The sequence below is a fragment of the Cydia pomonella genome, chromosome 11 (genome assembly GCF_033807575.1).
Source record: "Cydia pomonella isolate Wapato2018A chromosome 11, ilCydPomo1, whole genome shotgun sequence".
Taxonomy (NCBI): domain Eukaryota; kingdom Metazoa; phylum Arthropoda; class Insecta; order Lepidoptera; family Tortricidae; genus Cydia; species Cydia pomonella.
Window position 1 is genome coordinate 20411202 of NC_084713.1, and position 16788 is coordinate 20427989.

The window sequence follows — 16788 nt, forward strand, 5'->3', positions numbered from 1 at the left end:
TTATAGTTTTACCCTAATTTTCATTTTCTTATTGACTGCTATTATATTGCATACAACTGTATTTAGTTCAAATTTAGTATGTAGATGTAGTTGTTGTTACGAGGAAGGATATAAAATAGTTTACACCCCCAAAATCACCCCGTAAAAGTGAAAAGGGGGAGGAAAAGGGCGTTAGAGGGGTGTGGGGGGGAAGGCCGTTTCGTTACTACAAGAAGTATTGTATGATAAAAAATTATGAATAGTGAATACATTTATTACCTTACGCCCATATGACGGTGCGGTGTGCAAAAATGCCGGTACTAAATACGCGAGGAAGATGATGAATATATAATAACAGACAAACAACTTACAAATATAACCAAGAAATAATAAAGCCCTTATTATACCTTTATTTGTTTACCCAGTGTTCTAGCTTATTGTAATATTAGACAGAGACAGGGTAAACGACTAAACATAGCTTAAGAGGTAGCCATCGCAAAATTCTAGTTTTTGTATTGAATTTTTACTCGGAACAATTTACACGGAAAACAAATATATTTTCAAGGCGGACAAATAAAAACAACTTAGATTCGGGGCGGTCCCTAAAATTGTTTATTTTTGTTCATTGTTATATCTTCAAGCACTTACAGATGAACCTTACGTGCTAATTATAATTAGTGCTATCTCGCTCAAAAATCTTAGAAATCAAGGTTTGCTTCTCGGCATTTTCCGCCTCCAAAACTTAACCAATGAGAAATAAATTGTGTCTGATCGTTTTGATTTTTGCGTTTATTGTTGCCGATTTTGTATGCTAGGTGTCTGCTTACGGCGCATTTATTTGGCCGTTTTTAGCGCTATTTGGAGTAACCTAGCTCTTATGAAAACGAGATTATCAAACTAGGCAAAACGTACAGATACAGGCACTGGTAATATTGACCTCATATAAAAAACATCTTAGGCCAAAATCCAGAGAAGAAAATGTCGAGAACATTTTCAAGGAAAAATGACCATTAATCTTTCCTTTTAAGTTTGCGCAATAGAAAAGTCACGAATACTTACATGTCTATTTTTAATTTATTTTCAGTTGTATATATTTACCCTGTATTCGTAAAATAGCTAGTATTATAGTCGAAAAATCTGATGAGCAGAGAGATTTAAATATAAGTGTATTTTCAGAAAAGGAGAGGCCGAGGCGAGTTAAAACAGTGGTAGGTTAAAATAATGTCAGTTTTGAGACATCTATATATAACTATTAAATATAGAAAAAGCGCTGTTTAGCGCCACAATATTCGCTGGTTCCTCAATATGCGTCCTTGCCTCAAGACGATTATCAATACCGTAAAATTGACGTGATTTTACCTAACCTCTGTTTTAACTCACCTCGGTCTCCCCTAATTAGGATAAAATGTAAAAAGTTAAAAACCCTCAAAATGGTCATTTCTTCCGTTGCATGTTTTGCGCGGTGCAAATCTTTTGTCCCCTTCTAATCTCCTGGGTTTATACCCCCTTAAAATGCACATAAAAAACCAAACAACACTAAAACTACCTTAGTTGAGGTAAAAGGTAAAAACCCGCGAAATGGCCATTTCTTCCGTCGCATGTTTTACGCAGTGCGAATCTTTTTACTCCTTCCAATCTCCTGGTTTTATGCATACGTAAGGACGTATGCACATAAAAGACAAACAAATCAAACAACACTAAAACTGCCCTAATTGAGGTAAAAGGTAAAAACCCGCGGAATGGCCATTTCTTCCGTCGCATGTTTTACGCAGTGCGAATCTTTTGTCCTCTTCCAATCTCCTGGCTTTTTGCCCCCTTAAACTGCAGTTGGTGTAGCACAAATATGACCGCCATATGATTGTTCTGGATTTTTCATAACAGTCCCAAGTCGACAACAAAGTAAACAACCCTATGTAAACGAGCGGTATTGCGCGAAATTAACGCTAGACCACAGTGTTTGTAGAAGTGGCAATATAGTTGCGGGTAGTTTTGACTGTTATAATTATATCTAAGTAATAAAAAAAAACTTGCCAAAAAATTTTTATTGGTAAAAGCTTTTATCACTGACTGTACTTCTCATTCCACAGACAATTAATACTCATCGATTCATTCTAAAAACCCCAAAAACCATTAGGTTGCGTTGTTTTATTACAGAGTTCCCATAGCCACCTTCTGTCTTCATCATCAGATCAGCTCGATGGTATAATATTGCATTGGCACCCGACTTACAATGTATGCAAAATTTCAGGAGGAAGTGGGTAAAATTTAGCTTTCAAGATTTGACCCACACAAACATACACACAGACTAACAGGGTAAGTTAAATAAAAGCTTGTATAAATTCCCTGTCGCTATGGCGCAAAAACTATTAAACCTACTACTATTTACGTAAAATACACGGTGTTTTTTTTATTCCGTTAACTTCTGTGTATGGCTAAGTATATTTAAAGAAACTGAATGGCGAAATTTTTGCAAATACACTTCGAGCGACATTTCGAATATCGATCGTCCGAAGTACCTAGTACTTGCGTTTAGTAGCAAATGTATAAACTTATACTAAACACTAATCAATATGTAACCAAGCCTTAAGGCAAGTGTACATGCTCGTAGGGGTCTTATCAGAGAAAAACAAATCATTGATTATCTCCAAAATGGAGTTAGAATACCGGTTTCTTTGAGAAAGTTACTTAATTTAAGCTCAGAAATGCACCATTGAAATTAACGAACTTAAAAAAATCACGGTGTTTACAATTAAAGGGTGAAACGCAATAAATCAAGGATTAATAACCAAAAAGTTGTAAAACCAGCTCATATTTTTCTTAATTCTATGAGCGTCTGGTGTGCGCAACGCAATTTTTTAACGCAATTTTTATTCGCGGTGTTCCGGACTAATTTTTTAATTTTTCGATCGAGTTGATTCTGATTGTTCCAAAATTGATGAGGTTTTATCGATTCAGTTTTTATTTCATTAATGTGCCAGTTTTTTGGTTCCTATCACAATATTGTTTTGGTAATAAATACATTTTATAATTACATTAAGAAATTCATACCACATATTGGAGATACGATTTTTTGACATATATACAATATACAGTAATTAAAAATTAATGTAATTAATTTCATGCACCTCCCTACTCATACGTAAAGCATACTTATGCCCCCTTTTATACTCACAAATAGGTACAGATTGACAAAATCCATCAAAGCATTTTCATGACTAAAAAGCGTCCTTGAATACCCACACAAATCCAAATAATATGTAAAACCTATATGTATTACCTTAAATTGTATGACTTTTTGAATTTGACGATAGTACAAAAACCACGCGCCAGCTCCCAATTACTAAAAAAACAGCAAATTACTTCCACGGCTCGAACCCTTCACTGTTTACTTTAGAAATTTATGCACCCTCTATGTACGCCAATAATAAGTGTAGGTTACATGCCCCATTTGAATGCTTCCTGTTGATTTTGAGCATAAAAGATAATCTACCACATTGGCGTAAAATAACCGTATTTTTCTTTTGTGTTATGATTCGGAACGCACCCTTCCGTGCTCGCAAGGGGTTTGAGAATGTTTTTTGAGATGACTTATTAGTCTCAAAAGGAGTCTAGGTAGTGAAATATTGTTACTGCAGTTTTGTTAGTACGAATTTTAAAGAGCTTCGTGGAGAAATTTTTGAAACTCCTGACGTTCATCGTATCAGAAAACTATACTTTGCGAAACGTATACCTAGTTCAAAGATCTCCACAAGGACCATTGCTCCATCCAAAGGTTACCTGTTTTATTGAATCGTCAGTTCACCTTGAGACTATATACTCAATTTTCTGATCCAGCAGCTACCGGTATTACTCTTTTAGCTTAAGTATCACCAACGTTGGTAATAACGGTACTATTTAAATCAAATCTGACTGAATCAGAGTAGAATCTGAATATTTTACAATGTTCATAAAAGTAAAATGTAACATTTTCCTTAAAATACCCGCTCGTTGACAATTTGGTTTTACTTGCTATATCTGTAGATATTATATACATTTTTTATTTTGTATTATTTCGGTGTATTATTTGTAGTGTTTACGCTATTGTAAACACTACAAATAATACAGTGCACAGTGTGTTGTGTGTGTAATGTGCGTCTTAAAATAGTCCAAAAGATATTCTGTATATCGAATAATAATGTTTTATGTACTATTGTAAATGACTGAATAACACTGAATAACACATATAGAAAAGATATATTTTCGTAGAGGTATTTTCATCCGCGCATTCAGTACTTTGGCCAGCGCAGCGTAAACACTAAGTGCGATGCACAACAGTGTGTTAGGCGATTATTGCGCCAGGAACAAGGAGTTATGGGCGTCTTAAGACGGCCCGGGAACGCGCCTGTCTATCGACGCAGCTCAGCTTAGCATGGAGACGGACTTTCCATCAAATATTGAATTGGTGACAATGGAATTCGTTGCTAAGCGGACCGTAGCCTGGACAATGCTAGGAAGATAATGATATTGAATTGGTGACAAGTGTCAAAATATTGTTTGGATACTTTAATTTAGAAATAACTGCCTATGTACTTATATAAAGCAGGATACACTAGAACAAAAATATCACTAACTAATCTTTAAAACTCCTTATAATTATGACGTACCAACAGACGAGCAGAAAATACGGTCATTGACATTGATTTTATCAATTGCTGGAGCAATGCAGTCAGCCACAATGTCGTGTTGCAATAATGCAGTAATAAGGCTGGTGTAATCCAAATGCTACCCAAATAAACACTAAGTGCGATGCACAACAGTGTGTTACGCGATTATCGCCAGGAACAAGGAGTTATGGGCGTCTTATAACGGCCCGGGAACGCGCCTGTCTATCGACGCTGCTGAGCTTAGCATGGAGACGGACGCATCAAATATTGAATTGGTGACTAAATGGGTTACATACTGAATTAACTTTAGAATGTTGTGTTCATACACAATGTTTCCATATACGGTCAGAAACAATACAATCAATGATAAACTAAGTACTTATTATTGTCAGATACTATCAGATATAATTATTTATAGCTCTTTTCTATTTTTGACATTATTCGTAGTTGTATAAAATTTCAATGTTGACATTCTTTAAAATTGTATTGTTATTGTGAGTTATATTTCTGAAGTGATTTATTATTTTTGTAATCGATTTGACCTGTGCGTTTAATTAATTTTATATACATATAAACAAATTCGTACGCCAAGCGGCAAAACATAGCGTTCGCAATATGCTTTATCTTTAAGACCAATACAATGTACCTACGTTATAAGGAATAAATACATCAATTAATCAATCAAACTAATATCGTTTGTGTTTCCGCTGTTGACCGTACAACAAAATCACTGTCTATATGTAAAACAGTTTGAACATACAACGCACTCCTTTTTGTTATGAAACTGTGGCATAAAACACTGACACCGATGTCACCGATTATTCTGAAACAAAAAAGTCTGTCTCCATATAGCCGGTATAAGTAATTATTACACAATAACGTTCCCGGAACCGTTATTCCGGGCGCTTCCTCCAGAATACTGTACCTAATACGGATAAATATTACACAATTATGTTATTTAAGTATGGATACTAGTATGGTCAGAAACAATAGCTACAATCAATTATAAACTACTCGTTTTGTCAAATACTAGTATTTCCAGGATTGACCCTGGGACAAAATCACCGTCTATAAAACAGTTACATAGTCGTATAGGTAAATAAACAGACAATGCAATTTTTTATAATCTTGATCGTACGATTTTTGTTATGAAAATGTTGCATAAAATACTGACACTGATGTCATCGATTATTCTGAAACAAGACAGTCTGTCTCCATATTTACTTAACCGGAACGCTGCTAAGTGCGGTATAAGTAATTATTACACAATAACGTTCCCGGAATCGTTATTCCGGGCGCTTCCTCCAGAACAGTGTAATACGGATATTACACGACTCCATTCGTAATGTTACTGACTTCGCTTTAGAGTATTAAGTTTTTTTTCTTTATTTTTATTTTTTTGCACCACCCGTTAACTTCGTTCGCCATCTCACTATCTGAAGGTTGTCTGGAAGAGATCGCTGTTTAGCGATAAGTCCGCCTGTTGTTACCTACCAATGTGTATATGTAATCAATTTCTGTATCTGTTTTTTATGTAGTGTGCAATAAAGAATTTTATTATTATTATTATTATTAAATTATGGGGTAACAGTTACCAATATAATACTAAAAGTGCTTTCTTGGTGCAAAAAAGGACTATCCGAATTATAGTTAGAATACCACAGTGGGAATCGTGCAGGGAGCATTTAAAAAAACTTAAGACCTTCACTGTGCCTTGCCTTTATATTTTAGTTCTCCTGTCGGGTCTGGTCCAAAATTTAGAGGAAACTGAAAGCGATTACGAGAGAGCCTTGATACTTGCAACGAGAAGAAAAGACCTTAAAAATAGTTTAATGCGAAAATTCAAAATTGTACAACATTCAGCAGGCTACCAGGCAGTTCATCTTTTTAATAAATTACCGATAGAGTATAAACAGATCTCTGACTGTAAGGTGTTCAAGCGCAAGTTAAAGGCTTTTCTTATAGAAAAATGTTATTACTCCATAAATGAATTTGTAAATGACATAGTTTAATGTTATTTTAATGAATATTGTAATAGTAACCATTTTTTTTATTAAGTTTAATAATGTTCTTTTAATTAATTATTTTATACATTGTCAATGATATGCCTATCAATTGTTGACATTATTATTATCATTTTATTATTCTTATTGTTATAGAAGTCATTAATTTTGTATTAGAATAACCTTTTGTTATTTTGTTAACGGTGAAATCACTATATTTAATTTGACCCATTTTAAGTACTATTTAATGTATGTACTAATTAAATGCATGAATTATTATTCAACACAGTGCATGTTGTGAAGAATAAAATAAAATAAATAAATAAATAAAAATATAGTGTAGTACTTCTTCTTGTATGGTTACTCTAAATTATTACTACTACAACAATCGAGGTACTTGCAGGTACTCTGACCTAGCCAGTTCATTACGATACGTCCTCTTTGACGGCCTCAACCCAAGTGAACGAGCCTGTCCAAGTTACTCCGTATCCCCACTACTTGCTAAAGCTATCTTGTTGCCAACAGTATAATATTGTTTTCCCAACTACCCCTGTACTAATTGGGGTAACATAATAATTGTCACAGTATAATTATTATTTAACAGCTATCTTAAATATAAACATAAATAATTATGACAATATTAGGTATGCGGCCCGAATTGGACTTTAAGATACGTCAAATATTAGTTTAAAATATAGCTCCAGCTTATAAAACGAAATAGAAACGAAATTTTTATTCAATAACAATATTACATTGTGTATGAAAAATCTTAAATCTAGGCACATGCATACAAAAAATATATCAAAAATAGACATCATAAAAATAAATCTAATTCAAATAAATCGCCCACTGAAATAGATAGCCCAAAAAAAAAAAAAAAAACATGAATAGTAATTTAAAAAAATTGTCAATAAAAAATTAAAAATACGAGAAAAAAAACTAAAAATGTCAACAAGTAAAAAGAAAAAATAATCAAATAATATCATTTAAAAATAAAGAAAAAAAACTTTTTTAGTAACGTCAGAATAAGAAAATAAAAAATAAAAAATACGAGAAAAAAAAACTAAAAATGTCACCTAGTAAAAAGGTATTAAGCACTATCTAAAGCTATATAAACGAATTACATTATCCTATTGTAAGTACAGAGTTTCAGAGTAATCTAGCTCGTCGTTTTAAAATGAGTGCGTAACTACGTTTGTATGGAGAACCGAGCTTGCTGCGGACTCCTAAGAGGAAAGTGGAGGACCCGCGCGAAATCGCCTCTTCATACATACGTAGGCCTCATTTTCCTATCTGTATATTAACATTATTGAAAATATTTTTACACAATTTGTTGTATATTGACCACAGCTATGCTACGTTTGTTTTTTTTCGAATTTTATTATTATAAGAGTTAGGCGCATTAAAATCATTGTATGAAAACTGTCGCTCCTTATTAAATTAAATTAAATTCGTTTATTTCAGGCCGGGGGCTCTTAAAAAAATGTTAGTTACAATTCCTGAGACTATATTAGTACCTATTCGTATACAAAAAGTAATTACAATGAAATTATTAATAATTAAAAATTAGAATACCAATACCAATTCCACAATAATCAAATAAATAAAAATAATCAAAATAATAATTCAAATTCAATTATCAAAAAATCTAAATAAGTCAAACGTAGGGTCATAGCTATTGTTAATATACATCAAATTATGTAAATATATTTTCCGTAATGTCAATATCCAGGGAGGAAAATGGGGACTACGTTTGTATGGAGAATCGGCCGTCTCCTTTCCTCTTAAGTGGGTTCAACGTTGATCGTTATCCGTTAATGCTCAAGTTACTGTTACTGTTACAGTAATAGTTAGGTACTTAACTATTACTGTTCACACAGTAACTAACCATTCTTAAACTTGTTAATAATCTTAAACGAAATTTCCATTTCCTCTGTGTCAACTTCCTTGAATGAGTCAGGATGTAATAAAGTTCTGTGGAACCCTTAAGAGAGTTCAAAATACAAAGTGTCCATTTCATAGGACCTCTGGGAAAAATAAAGTCTCCGGAAGAAACACTTGAAAGGTGTGGATGTTTACGCGAATTCACACTTATACAAATTAAAAAAGCCATAAATTCTACCGAAAACTTGAAACTGATTGAAAAAAAAAATACAAAGTTCGCCTGGTTTTGCTAATGTCCACATTTTAAATATGTACCTTATTGTATTACAATAGGGTTCTAATTTAAATAAAGACAAAAAGCATTTTGCAGGGCAAGTCTTTTAGGGTTCAGTACTTTTACGTACCAAACCCTCTTACTAAGCCTTACTCTGCCATGTGTTTTTTCCAATTAAAAAAAAACGGATGGCCTTTTGAATATTTGACACATATTTACAAGCTTTTATTTAACTTGCCCTGTTACTATGTATGGGACAAATCTTGCAAGTTAAATTTGACCCACTTCCCGGTTTCCGATGAAGCTGAAAATTTGCATAAATATGTAAGTCGGGTGACAATGCAATATTATGGTACCATCGAGCTGATCTGATAATGGAGACAGGAGGTAGCCATAGGAACTCTGTGATAAAACAATGCAACCTAATTGTGTTTGGGGTTTTTAGAACTGTCTCGATGAGTATTAGTTGCTTGTGGAAAAAAAGTACAGTCAGCGGTAAAAGCTTGTACCAAAAATGAATTTTTTGCCAAAAACTTATTTCATGGTTATATTGACACAAACACACAGCCCGATTCGAAGAATCATTAAGACACGTTAAAGATCTTGGGAAGATCTTCAAAAGATCGATAACTAAACGACATGTCAAAATTGACGTTTATTTAGATTCCGCTGTGATCCCAGTAAGATCTATGTACGATATTTCTAACGTCAAAGTGACATTGGTTGCCCAAATCGAGCTGCTTCTGTCAATTATACGACATACAAACGATATCTAAATGAGAACTTATCGTTATCGTATCTCATTCTTGGATTCGGGCCGACAAGTACAGTCAAAGTTTTTAGTACAGGAAGAAAAGCGTACTTCCCATTAATATTTTTTTCTAGACGAAATAATAGTATTACACCGCACCCGGTCACTATGCGGTCAAGCAACTATCAGTGTTTTTTTTTATTACCGCCGCCCATGGACACCTGCAACACCAGAGGGGTTGTAAGTGCGTTGCCGGCTTTAAGATGGGAGTACGCTCTTTTCTTCTCTTTTCTTTTTTTTCTTTTCTTTTCTTTGTGTTACCAAATAAGAAAAAATACATGTTAAACTTTTATTAAACTCGTTAAAACAAGCACCTTAGTAACGGGTGGAAGTGGTTATCAAAGTCGACCCGCAAATCAAAGTAACCCCGGTTTACGGTATGTATTTATCTATATATGTATGTACATCGTCGCCTAGTACCCATAGAACAAGTTTTGCTTAATTTGGGGCTAGGTCGATTAGTGATAGATAGAAAAAAAACCGGGCAAGTGCGAGTCGGACTCGCGCACGAAGGGTTCCGTACCATTATTTATAAAAACGGCAAAAAAATCATGTTTGTTGTATGGGAGCCCCCCTTAAATATTTATTTTATTCTGTTTTTAGTATTTGTTGCTATAGCGGCACCAGACATACATCATCTGTGAAAATTTCAACTGTCTAGCTACCACGGTTCATGAGATACAGCCTGGTGACAGACGGACGGACGAACGGACGGTCGGACGGACAGCGAAGTCTCAGTAATAGGGTCCTGTTTGACCCTCTGGGTACGGAACCCTAAAAAACGAGTATACGTAAAACACAATTGTACGTAACATTGGACGGTAAGTAAGTACAAAGTACTCAAGCCCTCGCATTGGACGGTAAGTAAGTACAAAGTACTCAAGCCCTCGCATGTGATCGTACTATTGTTATACATCTGCATTCACTTGTTGAATATCACGTCTTAATAGCTAGATAGTCGACATCTCAAGTCCATCGAAGCGCTGGAGGACCTACCCGTTAAGTTAGCGAGGCCCTGGCCCGCGAGGTAAGTTAAATTATGAGTTTATTGACTTATATATTGAATTTGTATTTATTATTTGTAGATATTAGGTTAAGTAATTCGTTTAATTTTATTGTATATTTATCATTTAAGTGTGACGCTGTCAGGAATTAAGATTTTAAGTACTGGTACAAATACAATGAATTCTTATAAAACGTAAGATTATTTTACACAAAAACAAGATTCGTGTTTGATAGACAGAATTTTGATGACGCAGGTAATACATAATTAATAACTTAAGAAAAATCATCGTACGGAACCCTCAGTACTCGACGACTCACACGCTCGACCGTATTATTTCACATGTGCGCTCCCTTGTTGCAGACCACGTGCTGAAAACCGAATGATCGACATCTGAAGTGGATACAACTCACAGGAAGACAAGATTTTAAGAGTGTTTTTGTGTTAATGTGCACGTCCAGTTCTCGTTAGATGTTAAATTATTAGATCATTTTGTTTAAAAAAAACTAGGATACTTAAGATAGCAGATAAGTTTCAAAAACTTTTTTAACTGCGACAATCCGCCGCGCGACCACGGCTGCTGCTGGTGGTGCCGCGCGGGCGCACGGACCTGCTCGGTAAGGCTCCGCTGATTCGAGCATTGCGCACCCTCAATTTAATTGCCGAAAATATTGACTTATTTTCGTGTTCGATGAATGAGTTCACAAAGTCGGCATTGTACATTATATGTTATAGGCGTGCGAACTGCCAAGGTGTGGAATGCCCTGCCCGAGTCTGTGTTTCCGCATGAGTACAATCTGGGTCTCTTCAAGGCTAGGGTAAATAGGTATCTCATAGGTAAGCGTGCTCCACCGTAGACCGCATCATCACTTACCATCAGGTGAGATCGTGGTCAAACGCTTGCCTATTGTTATATAAAAAAAAAAAAAAAATAAAAAAAAAAAAAAAAAATGATATATATATAAAAGGAATAAACAAGATTGTTAGAATAGTTACACTATTGTATTAGGCTTAGTATCCTGTAAAAATAGTTGTAAGTGTGGTAAATAAAATAAATAAATACTAAAGAAAATACAGGATATCAGAAAATATGTCATGTTGAAAATACTACTGCAATAATGGCGGTACTTGCGGGTATTCTGATTTAACCAGTCCTTTACGATACGTCCTCTTTGACGGCCTCAACCCAAGTGAACGAGCTTGTCCAACATATTCCGTGTCCCTACTACTTGCTAAAACTACCGTGTTGCCAACAGTATAATATTGTTTTCCCAACTACCCCTGTATATCGGGGCACCGGGGTAACGTTGCCATTTTAATTCAGATATCAAGTCCAGTTATATAAAATCGAAAATAAACTCTATTGAGGCGACATAACGGTGATAAGAACAGCCTCTCGGACTTTTTAAATTAAATATAAAGCTACTATTATGAATATTATGAATATTCTCTCAAACAAATTAACCAATTTAGCCACAGAGCAGCTAATTACCAAACTTGCCTAACAATCTGATTCCTCGGTGAAAACGTATGTAACAAAATTATGCATCCTCAGAGCCGTAGGCTCCTTGCGCACTAACGTACTATTGCCGGGACAAACGAGTTGGTGCAAAAGCGAACCAATTAAATGTGACCTCTGGATTATAACCAACTGATTTTAAAACATACTTAGAACCGAACTATCGCAAATTTATTTTCATTGGTCTGTTATTAGCCCTCCTTGTCTGTCTTTTCCATTTTTGTCTATCCTGCGCTGTTGATGCGTCCATCTCTGTCTCCCTCAGATCTCACAGGACCGTCGTCAGCCTGGGCCCTATTTAATAAACATCACAATTCGACATTTTTAAAAAAGTAACATATTTGTAAAAATGATCTACAAGTACTGTTTAATACATCCTACAAATAAGTAAGAAGCTTACAAGTAAATACTCGTAACTTACAATTATTACCATTGTAAACATTGTTAAATAAACGTTTATATATATAAAAAATGCCTGTCGCTTTCAATGACAATATTGTATTTACAAAATTGTAATTGAGTGGTAAAATTTACATAAAATTTAATATATTATTCGGCCGGTTTAGCGAGAAATTAACCCATGATATGGAAATCAAGAAGTGGAAAGATATTGCCGAACAACTAAAATCGTTGAGTATTTATAACAAATGATAATATCGGTATATTATATTTCATGAACAATCTGGGGATATCGAGACTATCGAATATATCTAAGCATATAACAAAACGCAATGCATGACAGTGACAGCTAATGTCATTTGATACATAGTTCCGTATCCGTTCTATTGCTCTCTTCCTCTCTTCCCGAACGTCTGTTCTCCCGAGTACAATCCTGACCAGCAAACGGTGTATTTATAATGACAATAAAAGACCCGTTTGTGCAGCAAATGAAGTTGCAGTTTATTTTTACTCTGAAGCTCCTCCAGCCGAATTGTGCAAGACAAGACATCGATTCCACGCGGATGCTGCGCCAGTCCACAGAGACCTTTCCAAAAGAGACAATTTGCAAGCCAGCGGACTTTCTCTCCATATAATTGTAGTGCTTCTTCTCGCATGGTTACTCTAAACTATTACTACTACAACAATCGGGATACTTGCAGGTACTCCGACCTAACCAGTTCATTATGACGCGTCCTCTTTGACGGCCTCAACCCAAGTGCACGAGCCTGTCCAACATTTACCGTGTCCCCACCACTTGCTAAAACTACCGTGTTGCCAACAGTATAACGTTATTTTCCCAACTACCCCTGTATTAATCGGGGTAACATAATAATGTTGTCACAGTATAATTATTATTTAACTGCTATCTTAAATGTAAACATATATAAATCATGACATAATTTACTGACCAATAGTCAAGATAAATTTTTATGCAGTTATGTACCGTTGCTTTGGTTACTCTATGTGCATCTGCTACCTCATTGTACTGAAAGCCACACTTCATCCAGTGCAACGTTTGTAGGAAAATGTGATTTCGCGCAGGCCTTCCACTTTCGTCTTCCGAAGTTGGTAAGCGATTGGAACTACCCCTTGTTACGAAGTTACATTAAATGCTTCCGGGCATTCTAAAAGAGCTTAAACGCCTTTATATCCTAATTGATATAAGCTGTTTTGTGCAATTTGTTACAATGTACAATGCTGTAAACTTGTCTATTATTTCGCCTACGGCTCGCTCAACTTCAATACATTACGAGTATTACATAGGTATCCCTTGATATAACTTTTGCCTTAGGTACTGACAAGGTATAGTCTAATTTGGTAGGCCTAGGATCTTGCGCGTAGGTAATTTTATTTATTTATTTAAACTTTATTGCACAATAAAAATAAGTACAAATGGCGGACTTAATGCCTTAAGGCATTCTCTACAAGTCAACCATAGGGCAAAACAGAAATTCTCGAATGTGGGTGCAGTGAGAAAAATAATTCAGAAAAGCTGACAACTATAAGTAACTAACAGTAGTAAGTAGAAGTTTATTTTAATTTTATTACACAAAATACAAAAAAAAACAAATGGCGGACTTAATGCTTAAAGATTTTCTTTAACAATCAACTACAAAACAGAAAAAGAGAATTGAATTTGGAACTATTCCAAATAATTATACACACCAATAAAATATTTATGGGTCTAGCAGGCTAAGCGAACTAGAGGTGCCCCCAACGAGGGATTTGGTCATTCTTTCAGGTGGTGTACTGGCAAGTCCTAAGAACACTCTATGCTTAATATCAGTCCTCGATCTTCTTTTGTTTTCGAGTTATTCAGGATAATGTAAAATAATCAGCGTATCATTGAAAGTGGCATATTTTGTAAACTATTCAAGTTAGATTAACGAAACAAAATTATATTTGACAATAATAAAATAGGCTACAAAATACACATTTTTAACTCACGTCATGTACTTATACTTCATTGTGTAAAAAAACATTTTATTTTTCTTCAGATTTATTTTTTTACTTTTCGAGGAGGTACACCTCCAGAAAAAAATGCATGGATAGCCACTAGTACCCGCTACATACACATATAAAAATATTTGCGTAAATCTTCGTGCGTCATGTCAAAAAAAAAACGAATAAGTAGTTAGGAGCATATGTAAACAAAGTACTAGTGCAGGGTGTAGATAAGTTAGTATGTAGGTGTGTAACCTTTTCTTATAAACCTATTTATAATGCATCGACGATGTTGATAACATTTGACACAAATTCTAGCTGCATATGTTTTATTTGCATTTTGTGTTAGAAAATGGATAACACTAAGTGTAAGTCTTGTGAAAAAACATTAAAAAATGACCGATGGGGCACGCGAGTACTGTTCTGGAGACCTCGACTGGGAGGCCGAGGTGACGGAAAATCACGAGCCAGATGGTCGGACGATATCAGAAAGACGGCAGAGCTGACCTGGCATAGAACCGCCGCATGCAGAACAACATGGAAATCCATGACAGATGCATATGTTCAGCTGTAGATGCAAATATCCTAAGAAGAAATCATTTTCTTCTTTTCATCCTGTTACCGCCTGCTGGGGTGTAGGGCTCGAACCATTTTCTTCCACTGACTCCGGTCCTCGGCAGCTTGGGTAACCTCCTCCCACCCCATCCCCAATACACCCAACTCTTGCTCCACGGAACGGAGCTAAGTTGATTTAGGGCGAACATGTTTCCATTTTCCGGGTATCTTCCAGGTCAGGGCCACCTTGGATAGGTGGGTGTCAGGCTTCCTGACTTCCTGAAAAGAATATATAGTATCATGTACATTATCTTTTGTATAATAGCAAGTGTTATTGGTGTAAACCGTTCTTGTGAATAGAATAAAAAAAATATCTAAAGATTTAAGCAATATAACCCTCTGGGCACGGAAATGGGACCTTTAATATCACTGACCGACACAAAAGTATACAAATCTGGATTTATAGGTACTTATAATTGTGTCTGATATCAAACGATGTAATAAAGGGGTCAGAAAGACCCTTACAGCGCGATGGCCTCCGGCGAAACCTTGTGTGAAATCGTTATAAGCCGTATTCAATCAAAGTCAGCCATTGTTTAAATCTTTATGATTCACAGAATGTATTTTAAATGTGGTAAATTTTAATTCATTGCTGAAATAATACATAACTTTATTTTATTTTTACGACCGGTATGGCCTAGTGGGTAGTGAAGTCCTATGAAGTCTATGGTCTCGGGATAAAATCCTGGTAAGGGCATTTATTTGTGTGATGAGCATGAATGTATTTGTTACTGACTTCCTGAGTCATGGGTGTTTTCTATATATTTAAGTATGTATTTATCTATGCGAGTATCTATATAAGTATCTATGTCGTCACCTAGTACCCATAGTACAAGCTTTGCTTAGTTTGGGGCTAGGTCAATCTGTAAGATTGTCCTCAAATATTAATTTATTTATAATAACGAGGAGGCAGAGGCTTAAGAAGGGGTATTCTTTTTATAACTTATTTGTTTAATAGTATACATAGTCTACTTGTCTTTTATTTTTAGTTTTATTTAATATTAGTTTAATTTTTAATTAGTTTTATTTTATGGCTAGTTTAGTTTTAATTTTAAACTATTTTAATTATGAAACAAATAGGTATTTTGGTATTTATAATTGAACAATTATATTACTGCATTCTGTCTCTATTACCCAAAGGATGTCTGGAAGAAATAGCTCTTTACCGATAAGACCAGCTGTTGTCTACCATCGTTTAATTTTATTTATGTCCTTTTTTTTGTCATGGTATTTTTATATTGAAAAACAATAAAGAGTATTTATATTGTATTGTTTATTATACATAATGTTGACGTTATAAGTGGCAACTTATAAACCAAAGCTGTTTCTGAAAACTACATCGTGGTCATGTGATATATTGGCTGTATGTGTGACAAAGGCGCCCACCTTATGTTACTTATTAGATTTTTAACAATTGACAGATGCCATACACAATAGCACATCACACAATTATTGGTTATAAAACGGATATCTTTTACTTCTACAAATTTGCCCTTAAGGCCTTAAATTCTGTACAAAAGAAACTAATTACTTAAGGTAAAGAAATCCTATTTTTAGGTACCAATCTTACCCATCAAAGAAAACATTACCCAAATAATCCCCGAAACAGCCAAGCTCCTCCGAAATATACTGTCGTTACGATTAACGTATCGATGTCCTATAAGAACCTTAT